At 48.0% G+C, this 12288-nt stretch overlaps 1 protein-coding gene across 1 annotated transcript in view; it reads right to left on the bottom strand.

Annotated features, from left to right (window-relative positions):
- The window catches only part of LRRC72 (leucine rich repeat containing 72), a 41826-nt gene that overhangs the window by 21512 nt on the left and 8026 nt on the right, over positions 1-12288 (bottom strand).

Below are 12288 nucleotides of genomic sequence, written 5' to 3'. Positions count from 1 at the left end.
AATACTGACAGGGCCGGCCGGGAGGAGGAATCACGGCTGGCCCTGTCAATCAACACGGCGAGGGGGCGGTTTTCTGCTGCGGCTACCAGCAAGTAGACGCCCTACTTGCTGGTAGAGACCGGATTTACATATTATAAAACTTCGTTTTCTAAAGAAACGGCCGCATGAAAGTAAGTGACAAGATTATATTCTCCTATATCGCGCTATAAGGAATGTAACTATCCAAAAAAAAAAAAAAAAGACTTTTGTGGGGTGACAGAAACCCTTTAACAACAACAGCTTTACTTGATAAACTTACATCAGGGAACAATCTTCCAACTTTATCTTGGTCACCAGCAAGCTTTGGCATAAGTTTTGGCAGGCAAACACATTCAGCTTTGCTACATCTGAACTCCTCCTTAGCTCTGCTGTGCTATCAGGTTAAATAGAAACTTTTCCTTTCTGCTGTACTTAGCTTGCTGCAGTCTGACTCTGTATCTCTATCTTTCTCCAGGGCACCTTGCTTTCTGGCTTCTGAAGCTCTTTGCTTTTCTCTCTGATCTGTAACCTGCCTCCTCATGTATGGTTGAGACTAGAATGGAGTTGTTACAATGAGGTCCTCCCCCTGGAGTCAGTTAATCTAGCCTGTTCAGTGTAGAGCAGGCTAGAATGGAGTTGTTACCAATGAGGTCCTCACCCTGGAGTGAGTATTCTAGCTTGTTCAGTGTAGAGCAGGCTAGAATGGAGTTTTACAAAGAGGTCCTCCCCCTGGAGGTCAGTAATCCTAGCTTGTTCAGTGTAGAGCAGGCTAGAATGGAGTTGTTACAATGAGGTCCTCACCCTGGGAGTGAGTATTCTAGCTTGTTCAGTGTAGAGCAGGCTAGAATGGAGTTGTTTACAAAGAGGTCCTCCCCTGGAGTCAGTAATCTAGCTTGTTCAGTGTAGAGCAGGCTAGAATGGAGTTGTTACAAAGAGGTCCTCCCCTGGAGTCAGTAATCTAGCTTGTTCAGTGTAGAGCAGGCTAGAATGGAGTTTGTTACAATGAGGTCCTCACCCTGGAGTGAGTATTCTAGCCTGTTTAGTGTAGAGCAGGCTAGAATGGAGTTGTTAGGAGGAGGTCCTCCCCCTGGAGTCAGTAATCTAGTCTGTTCACTAGAAAGCAGGCTAGAAATGGAGTTGTTAGGAGGAGGTCCTCCTGTTCTTCATGTTACTTAATAAATTCTTTGCATTCTTAATTCCGGAAACTGTTTTACTACATTTATGAATTTCCTATATAATTTTTTCATATATATTTTTATCGATGCAATAGAAAAAATTCCATTCTGCTTGGTTTCACAAATACATAAAAATAGAACTAAGGGGTCATTTATTTCAAATATATACGACCTTTTGGTGTATTTTTGTGCAGATTTTTTCGCAAAGGTGATTTGCGGCAAAATCTAAGACTTCTTCCCCTTCCAAGTCACTTACACCAGTTCTAAATAAGGAGGAATGGCGGGGGAGGGTGGCCCGACTGGTTTATAATTTCCTACACCAATGATGTAATTCTTAGCCGACATGATCAAATTCAGAGTTTTACAGTTGTGTTCACACAGCGCGCCATTTTCTGTTAACACTCTCATTATGGCTGTGTGGTTTTGCCAATAAAACACACAAGTGTCAATCAAAATGCCACTTCTAAAAACCACGCCGACCACATGAGCACACCCTTCATGTATTTTAATTTCACCGTTTTATCTGCCACAGCCGACTAGATTAAGGACTTCTCAGAGAGGACCAATATTAACTCAATAAGCCACAGCAAATACAGGAGGACCTCCTTCTGCCCACTCCATTCTAGCCGGCTCTGTATAAAAAGACTAGGTTACTGACTCCAGGAGGAGGACCTTCTTCTAATAACTCTACATCTTATATTACTGATAGTAGAGGAGGACCTCCTTCTAGCCACCTCTGCAGCTTATATTACTGATAGTAGAGGAGGACCTCCTTCTAACACCTCTGCAGCTTCTAGCAATGATAATAGAGGAGGACCTCCTTCTAACAACTCCATTCTAGCTGATTCTATAGTGAACAGGGCTAGATTACTGACTCCAGGAGGAGGACCTCCTTCTAACACCTCTAAAGCATATCCTACTGGCTCCAGGAGGCCCTCCTCCTAACATCCTATTCTACCATATTACTGCTCCAGAAGGAGAACCTTATTTCTCCCACTATTCTAATAAGGGTCCATGCACATAAACATATGCATCTGAGATATACAGTCCGGGAGCAGGGCATATGTCCAGAGCGCATAGCTTCATAGTTTACTATAACGCAGTGCACGTCGGGCCACCCACGGGACTACCGCCCCAGACTCGTATTATCATGGGACATGATTGATGCCGCTCTAGGACATATGGCCTGCTCATGAACGCTATGTCTCGAAGGGCACACGTCTGTGTGCATGGCCCTAACATGCAGTTTTTAGGAGGAGGTCCACACTTTGTAGTCAGTAATATATTCGAATGGAGTGTTAGCAGAGGTCCTTCTCTATTATCAGTAATATAAGCGGTAGAGTTGTTAGTAAGAGGTCCTCCTCCTGGAGTCAGTAATCTAGCCTGTTCACTATAGAATCAGCTAGAATAGAGTTGTTAGAGAGGAGGGCCTTCCTCTATTATCATTGCTAGAACTGCAGAGGTGTTAGATGGAGGTCCTCCTCTATTATCATTGCTAGAAGCTGCAGAGTTGTTAGGAGGTCCTCCTCTACTATCATTAATATAAGCTGGAGAGATGTTAAAAGGAGGTCCTCCTCCTGGAGTCAGTAATCTAGCCCGTTCACTATAGAATCAGCTAGAATGGAGTTGTTAGAAAGAGGTGCTCTCTATTATCAGTAATATAAGCTGTAGAGGTGTTAGAAGGAGGTCCTCCTCTATTATCAGTAATATAAGCTTTAGAGATTTTAGAAGGAGGTCCTCCTTCAGGAGTCAGTAATCTAGCCTGTTCACTATAGAATCAGCTAGAATGGAGTTGTTAAGGAGGGTGCTCCTCTATTATTGCTAGAAGCTGCAGAGGTATTAGAAGGAGGTCCTCCTCTATTATCAGTAATTATAAGCTGCAGAGGTGTTAGAAGGAGGTCCTCATCCTGGAGTCAGTAATCTAGCCTGTTCACTATAGAATCAGCTAGAATGGAGTTGTTAGAAGGAGGTGCTCCTCTATTATTGCTAGAAGCTGCAGAGGGTATTAGAGGAGGTCCTCCTCTATTATCAGTAATATAAGCTGCAGAGGTGTAGAAGGAGGTCCTCCTCTATTATCAGTAATATAAGCTGCAGAGGTGTTAGAAGGAGGTCCTCATCCTGGAGTCAGTAATCTAGTCTTTCTATACAGAGCAGGCTAGAATAGAGTGGGCGAAGGAGGTCCTCATCCTGGAGTCAGTAATCTAGCCTGTTCACTATAGAATCAGCTAGAATGGAGTTGTTAGAATGGAGGTGCTCCTCTATTATTGCTAGAAGCTGCAGAGGTATTAGAAGGAGGTCCTCCTCTATTATCAGTAATATAAGCTGCAGAGGTGTTAGAGGGAGGTCCTCCTCTATTATCAGTAATATAACCTGTAGAGTGTTAGAAGGAGGTCCTCATCTGGAGTCAGTAATCTAGTCTTTCTATACAGAGCAGGCTAGAATGGAGTGGGCAGAAGGAGGTCCTCATCCTGGAGTCAGTAATCTAGCCTGTTCACTAGAGAATCAGCTAGAATGGAGTTGTTAGAGAAGGTCCTCCTCTACTATCAGTAATATAAGCTGTAGAGGTATTAGAAGGAGGGTCCTCCTCTACTATCAGTAATATAAGCTGTAGAGGTGTTAGAAGGAGGGTCCTCCTCTATTATCAGTAATATAAGCTGTAGAGGTGTTAGAAGGAGGTCCTCCTCCTGGAGTCAGTAATCTAGAGCCCGTTCACTATAGAATCAGCTAGAATGGAGTTGTTAGAAGGACGTCCTCCTCTATTATCAGTAATATAAGCAGTAGAGGTGTTTGAACAGGCATCCTCCAACTGCGGCCCTCCAGCTGTTGTAAAACTACACCTCCCATAATGCCCTGCTATAGGCTGATACCTGTAGGCTGTTCGGACATGCTGGGAGTTGTAGTTTTGCAACAGCTGGAGGGCCGTAGTTGGAGGATGCCTGTGTTAGGGAGGTCCTCCTCTATTATCAGTAATATAAGCTGAAGAGGTCAGAAGCCAGTAGTATAAGCTGTAGCGTTTTTTAGAAGGAGTTCCTCCTCTGGAATCATTGTTCTAAAAAAGTTTCCTTGAGAATGTAAAGAATTTAATATCAAGAACAGGGAGAACCGCATCCTAACAACTCCATTCTAGCCTGCTTCATAGTTAGTGAGCAGACTAGATTTTCTGACTTCGGGGGGGGGGGGGGGGGGGGGGGGGGGGGGGGGGGGGGGGGGGGGGGGGGGGGGGGGGGGGGGGGGGGGGGGGGGGGGGGGGGGGGGGGGGGGGGGGGGGGGGGGGGGGGGGGGGGGGGGGGGGGGGGGGGGGGGGGGGGGGTTACGGGTCTCTTCTAACAACTCGCATTCCTAGTCTCAGTATTGCTAGCCTGGTCAGCGGGAGGCATTGCTAGAATGGAGTTGTAGCAGGAGGTCCCATAACCCCTCTCCCCCATGAGGTCATACAACTAGCCTGCTCATAACTATAAAGCTAGAACGGAGGAGGGAGTTGTGAGGAAGAGGTTCTCCTGTGCGTGATTGTTATTAAATTCCTTACATTCTCAATTAAGTAAATAGGTTTTACTAGGAAGAAGTTACCTTATTTGTTGTCTGTGTAGATTTTTTCTATGCAATCTGATGCCACTGAGTGTTTGATATCTGAAGCTTGTCTTCATGCTGCAGATATCAAAAACTGATTAAAAACCTTTCCATAGAAAAGAGCCTCACCCCCCACCATTTTCTTTTATTTCACATAAAATGTTATACGAATGTAGTGTGGAGGCGGGTGTGCAGTTGGCCTCCTCTACCACCTCACCCTCCATTCCTGCCAATTTTCAGAGCTCTGGTTACCATGTAGTGGGCAGAAGAATATGTGGGTGTTCTGTATGGGCCCTATTGCAATTTGATATATATATATTTTGGTGATGTGAACTTGGGGGTGTATCTCACCTGGTGGTTCAGTCTCACTGGGTGAGGTAGCTGAAATGCAGAAAAGCACTGCATCAGTAAGGCATAGCTTGCTGAGATTGGTCAAAGTTGTATGGGCTGGATTTCTTTGGACTGGGAGTCAGGTTGGTAGCGTGAAACAACTGAAAATGTGTCATATTCTAGGTTCTTCAAAGTAGCCACCTTTTGCTTTGATTACTGCTTTGCACACTCTTGGCATTCTCTTCATGAGCTTCAAGAGGTAGTCACTCGAAATGGTCTTCCAACAGTCTTGAAGGAGTTCCCAGAGATGCTTAGCACTTGGTGGCCCTTTTGCCTTCACTCTGCGGTCCAGCTCACCCCCAAACCATCTCGATTGGGGTTCAGGTCCGGTGACTGTGGAGGCCAGGTCATCTGGCGCAGCACCCCATCACTCTCCTTCATGGTCAAATAGCCCTTACACAGCCTGGAGGTGTGTTTGGGGTCATTGTCCTGTGAAAAATAAATGATGGTCCAACTAAACGCAAACCGGATGGAATAGCATGCCGCTGCAAGATGCTGTGGTAGCCATGCTGGTTCAGTATGCCTTCAATTTTGAATAAATTCCCAACATGTCACCAGCAAAGCCCCCCCCACACCATCACACCTCCATGCTTCACGGTGGGAACCAGGCATGTAGAGTCCATCCGTTCACCTTTTCTGCGTCACACAAAGACACGGTGATTGAACCAAAGATCTCAAATTTGGGACTCAGTCAGACCAAAAGCACAGATTTCCACTGTCTAATGTCCATTTCCTTTATAATATATATATATATTATATATATATATACATACACTGCGTGCAGAATTATTAGGCAAATGAGTATTTTGACCACATCATCCTCTTTATGCATGTTGTCTTACTCCAAGCTGTATAGGCTCGAAAGCCTACTACCAATTAAGCATATTAGGTGATGTGCATCTCTGTAATGAGAAGGGGTTGGGTCTAATGACATCAACACCCTATATTAGGTGTGCATATTATTAGGCAACTTCCTTTCCTTTGGCAAAATGGGTCAAAAGAAGGACTTGACAGGCTCAGAAAAGTAAAAAATAGTGAGATATCTTGCAGAGGGATGCAGCACTCTTAAAATTGCAAAAGCTTCTGAAGCGTGATCATCGAACAATCATGCGTTTCATTCAAAATAGTCAACAGGGGTCGCAAGAAGCGTGTGAAAATCCAAGGCGCAAAATAACTGCCCATGAACTGAGAAAAGTCAAGCGGGCAGCTTGCCAAGATGCCACCAGTTTGGCCATATTTCAGAGCTGCAACATCACGGAGTGCCCAAAAGCACAAGGTTGCAATACTCAGAGACATGGCCAAGGTAAGAAAGGCTGAAAGACGACCACCACTGAACAAGACACACAAGCTGAAACGTCAAGACTGGGCCAAGAAATATCTCAAGACTGGATTGTTTCTAAGGTTTTATGGACTGATGAAATGAGAGTGAGTCTTGATGGGCCCGTGGCTGGATGGTAAAGGGGAGAGAGCTCCAGTCCGACTCAGACGCCAGCAAAAGTGGAGGTGGAGTACTGGTTTGGGGCTGGTATCATCAAAGATGAGCTTGTGGGGCCTTTCGGGTTGAGGATAGAGTCAAGCTCAACTCCCAGTCCTACTGCCAGTTCTGGAAGACACCTTCTTCAAGCAGTGGTACAGAAGAAGTCTGCATCCTTCAAGAAAAACATGATTTTCATGCAGGACAATGCTCCATCACACCGTCCAAGTACTCCACAGCGGGGCTGGCAAGAAAGGGTATAAAAGAAGAAAAATCTAATGACATGGCCTCCTTGTTCACCTGATCTGAACCCCATTGAGAACCTGTGGTCCATCATCAATGTGAGATTTACAAGAGGGAAAACAGTACACCTCTCTGAACAGTGTCTGGGAGGCTGTGGTTGCTGCTGACACGCAATGTTGATGGTGAACAGATCAAAACACTGACAGAATCCATGGATGGCAGGCTTTTGAGTGTCCTTGCAAAGAAAGGGTTGTTATATTGGTCACTGATTTGTTTTTTGAATGTCAGAAATGGTATATTTGTGAATGTTGAGATGTTATATTGGTTTCACTGGTAAAAATAAATAATTGAAAAGGGTATATATTTGCTTTTGTTAAGTTGCCTAATAATTATGGACAGTAATAGTCACCTGCACACACAGATATCCCCCTAAAAGTAGCTCAAACTAAAAAACGACTTCCGAAAAATATTCAGCTTGTGATAGAATGAGTTTTTTGGGGTTCATTCAGAACATGGTTGGTGTTTCAAGAAGAAAATTAAGTCCTCAAAGATACAACTTGCCTAATAATTCTGCACTCCCCTGTGTGGTATGATTATATATTATATATATATATATATATATATATATATATACACACTCACACACACACACACTTGATTTATTAAATATATGCTTTATTTAAAAACTTTCAATAAATACCATTTGTCCTGTGTGTGCATAGATATAACTGCAGGCGTCTGGTAATTCGGAGAACACTGCACCTTAATGTAAATTGATGACATGTTCTGAGAGACCAATAATAAAATTTAGTTGTCTATTTTCAGCCCCCCCCAACACCAAAGAGAAAAAAAGGTGAGAACAGTTGAAGTGTTTGTTACCTACATTTCAGAACCATTTACAGTTTTATACATTAAATACAGATTTGCATATGAGACAAGTTATGCCACTTTCACCAATTTGAATCAGTTTGTTTTACCTACAACAAATAAAAAATAAGTTAATGATACTTTAAGTAGATAAATTGGCTATTTTGCCTATTGTTCCTGGTAACCCTGCCTCCATACGCAAGACAGCTGAAGTGACTGAAATATGAGGGGATGTCGTTTTAGGCCAAGTTCAGGTCGCTGTATTCACAGTGCGCTTATCTGGTCTGTAAGAGAGGGGGGCAAACTTTCAGGCTGTTTGCTACTTCAGCGGGTAAAGTAGGGGCGGCCAGAGGTGCCAGTTTTAGGCTCCCTGTCCTCCGTCTGAACGGAATGGACTCACTCCCCTCTCATACAGCAGCCCCTGTGCAGGGAGAGTCACCATCTCGCCACAGCAGGTGACATGAAGTTTAGGTTGTATTGGCTGCGGATCGGAGGGAGTATTGCCTAACATGGTCAGGGTGTGGCCTAGTGGGGGTCCAGGCGCCCTAAGCCTAGAGTATGGGCGCCCTAAAGTAGAGAAGCAAGGCTGGATTAGGACAGCACAGTTTAGGACACTGCTTCCAAACTAGGGCTAGCCTGTGTCTGCTGTAAGGCCGGAGTCTAGACACTGTGGTGTATGGGCCCATGGGCACCGCCATTATGCCAGCTGGAATCCAGGGGAATTACACAAGTGCCAATGCACACTGGATCGCACCCGCACCGCCATAGAAACACTGCTATGGCCGTTAAGCTGACATCACCAATTTGAATCCCAGCTAAGGTGCTTACACAGGACGAGGGCTGCAGCTAACCATTATTTGAATAAACGATTAGTTGTCGATAATTTAATCGATCGGGAAAAAAAAAAAAAACACCAAAATTACAAAACAGAGAGGTTTATATGATTTTACTTGAAAAATTATGTTCAAAGGCCATATTAAAACAAATTGTGGACGACACTTATGGAGAGGGGGTCCTGTGGGCGGCGCTGTTATGGAGAGGGGGTCCTGTGCCCAGATCCCCCTCCCATAACAGTGCCATAGACCCATCCCCCCCTCCCCATAGCAGTGCCATAGACCGATTTCCCCCCCCCCCCCATAACAGCCCCGCCCCCGCTGCTCACAGCATCTTTATTTTACCTTACATTGACGCTCCAGTAACAGGCAGAGCTGACGGCGGCGTAACGTCACTCACAAGACGCACCTGCTCCGCCCACTTTATGAATGAAGGAGGCGGAGCAGGCGCGTCACATGAGTAAGTGACGTTACACCGCCGTCCGCTCTGCCCGTTACTGGAGCGTCATTGTAAGGTAAAATAAAGATGCAGTGACTTAAAGTGGACCTTTCACCGATTCTTACCCTATGAACCAAGTATACAGCCATGTGGAGCGGCGCCCGGGGATCTCTCTGCACTTACTATTATCCCCGGGCGCCGCTCCGTTCTCCTGCTATGGCCCTCCGTATCTCCGTTTCCCAAGTTATGGTAGGCGGAGTCTGCCCTAACGCTGGCCAATCGCATTGCAGAGCTCACAGCCTGGGAGAAAATAACCTCCCAGGCTGTGAGCTCTGCGATGCGATTGGCCAGCGCTAGGGCAGACTCCGCCTACCATAACTTAGGGACTGGTATCTCCGCCTACTATAACTTAGTGAGGCGGAGATACCGGAGGGCATAGCAGGAGAACGGAGCAGCGCCCGGGGATAATAGTAAGTGCAGTGAGATCCCCGGGCGCCGCTCTACATATCTGTATAGTTAGTTCATAGGGTAAGAATCGGTGAAAGGTCCTCTTTAAAGTAAACCGCCCGCATAGCAAACGAATCGGACGATTATTCGATAACTGGATTCGTCGTTATAATCGATTACATCCCTACACGGGACTTCAGCTCTTCTGACACAATCCTGCTGTGTCTTTAGGACAGATTCTGTTTACTGACTGCCACCTAGACATACAAGCAGTGACACAACAAGCCCTTCTATATAGTGTGTAGTGCTGCATACAGCATACCGCCTGCTATCAGACTGTACAGCGAGGGGCACTGGGGGCTCGTCTCCTCCGGCTCTGCTGGATGGCAACCCCTCTGCTCTGCCATTCTGCTCTCAAGAACAAAATCTATTGGGGTGAATACACATCAATGTTACCACACAGCAGCTACAAGATCACACCAGACCCCTTACACAGAGGCTTACAACCCCCCCTTATTATCTGCCCCCTCTCCGAAACATCCCATAAAGCCCCCCCTCCCACAGATCCGCATCCTCATGTTCCCAGAATACACCACAACCCCCCCCCCTCACAGATTGACCTTCCCCATATACCCACCCCGTAAATCTTCACCCTCATGTCCCCAGAATACACCACACCCACCCCCCCTCACAGATCTGCACCCTCATGTCCCCCCAGAATACACCACATGCCCCCTCACAGATCTGCACCCTCATGTCCCCAGAATACACCACAAGCTCCCCCCCCCCTCACAGATCTGCACCCTCATGTCCCCAGAATACACCACATGCCCCCCCTCCCCTCACAGATCTGCAACCTCATGTCCCCAGAATACACCACATGCCCCCCCCCTCACAGATCTGCACCCTCATGTCCCCAGAATACACCACATGCTCCCCCCCTCACAGATCTGCACCCTCATGTCCCCAGAATACACCACATGCCCCCCCTCACAGATCTGCCCCCCCATGTCCCCAGAATACACCACATGCCCCCCCCTCACAGATCTGCACCCTCATGTCCCCAGAATACACCACATGCCCCCCCCTCACAGATTGACCCCCCCATAGATCTTCACCCTAATGACCCCAGAATACACCACATGCCCCCCCATAGATCTGCACCCTCATGGTACCAGAATACACCACATGACCCCCCCCCCCCCCCCCCCCCCCCCCACACAGAGATATGCACCCTCATGGTAACAGACTACACCACATGCCCCCCTACCAGACTGACCCACCCCATAACCCCCTCACAGACCCCAGAATACACCACATGCCCCCCTCACAGATTAACCCCTCCATGTCCCCAGAATACACCACATGCCCCCTCACAGATTAACCCCCCCATAATACACCACGTGCCCCCTCACAGATTAACCCCCCATGTCCCCAGAATACACCCCCCTCACAGATTAACCCCTCCATGTCCCCAGAATACACCACATGCCCCCTCACAGATTAACCCCCCCATAATACACCACATGCCCCCCACAGATTAACCCGCCATGTCCCCAGAATACACCCCCCTCACAGATTAACCCCCCCCATGTCCCCAGAATACACCACATGCCCCCCCACCCCATAGATCTGCACCCTCATGGTGCCAGAATACACCCACATGCCCGCCCCCCCCATAGATCTGCACCCACATGCCCCCCAGAATAAACTCACATGCCCCCCCCCCCCATAGATCTGCACCCTCATGGCGCCAGAATACACCACATGCCCCCCCCATAGATCTGCACCCTCATGTCCCCAGAATACACCACATGCCCCCCCCTCACAGATTGACCCCCTCCCCCCCCACAGATATGCACCCTCATGGCCCCAGAATACACCACATGCCCCCCCCCCCATAGATCTGCACCCTCATGGCTCCAGAATACACCCACATGCCCCCCCCCCCATAGATCTGCACCCTCATGTCGCCAGAATACACCCACATGCCCCCCATAGATCTGCACCCTTATGCCCCCAGAATACACCCACATGCCCCCCCCATAGATCTGCACCCTCATGGCGCCAGAATACACCCACATGCCCCCCCATAGATCTGCACCCTCATGCCCCCCCCCATAGATCTGCACCCTCATGCCCCCCCCATAGATCTTCACCCTAATGACCCCAGAAAACACCACATGCCCCCCCATAGATCTGCACCCTCATGTCCCCAGAATACACCACATGCCCCCCCCCCTCACAGATTGACCCCCTCCCCCCCCCACAGATCTGCACCCTCATGGTACCAGAATACACTGCATGACCCCCCCCACACACAGATATGCACCCTCATGGCTCCAGAATACACCCACATGCCCCCCCATAGATCTGCACCCTTATGCCCCCAGAATACACCCACATGCCCCCCCCTCACAGATCTGCACCCTCATGTCCCCAGAATACACCACATGCCCCCCCCCCTCACAGATCTGCACCCTCATGTCCCCAGAATACACCACATGCCCCCCCTCACAGATCTGCACCCTCATGTCCCCAGAATACACCACATGCCCCACCCCTCACAGATCTGCACCCTCATGTCCCCAGAATACACCACATGCCCCCCCCCCACAGATCTGCACCCTCATGTCCCCAGAATACACCACATGCCCCCCCCTCACAGATCTGCACCCTCATGTCCCCAGAATACACCACATGCCCCCCCCTCAGATTGACCCCCCCCATAGATCTTCACCCTAATGACCCCAGAATACACCACATGCCCCCCCATAGATCTGCACCCTCATGGTACCAGAATACACCACATGCCCCCCCATAGATCTGCACCCT

This window comes from Bufo bufo, chromosome 5, assembly GCF_905171765.1.
Source record: "Bufo bufo chromosome 5, aBufBuf1.1, whole genome shotgun sequence".
Taxonomy (NCBI): domain Eukaryota; kingdom Metazoa; phylum Chordata; class Amphibia; order Anura; family Bufonidae; genus Bufo; species Bufo bufo.
This window is presented reverse-complemented; position numbering and strand designations above follow the sequence as displayed.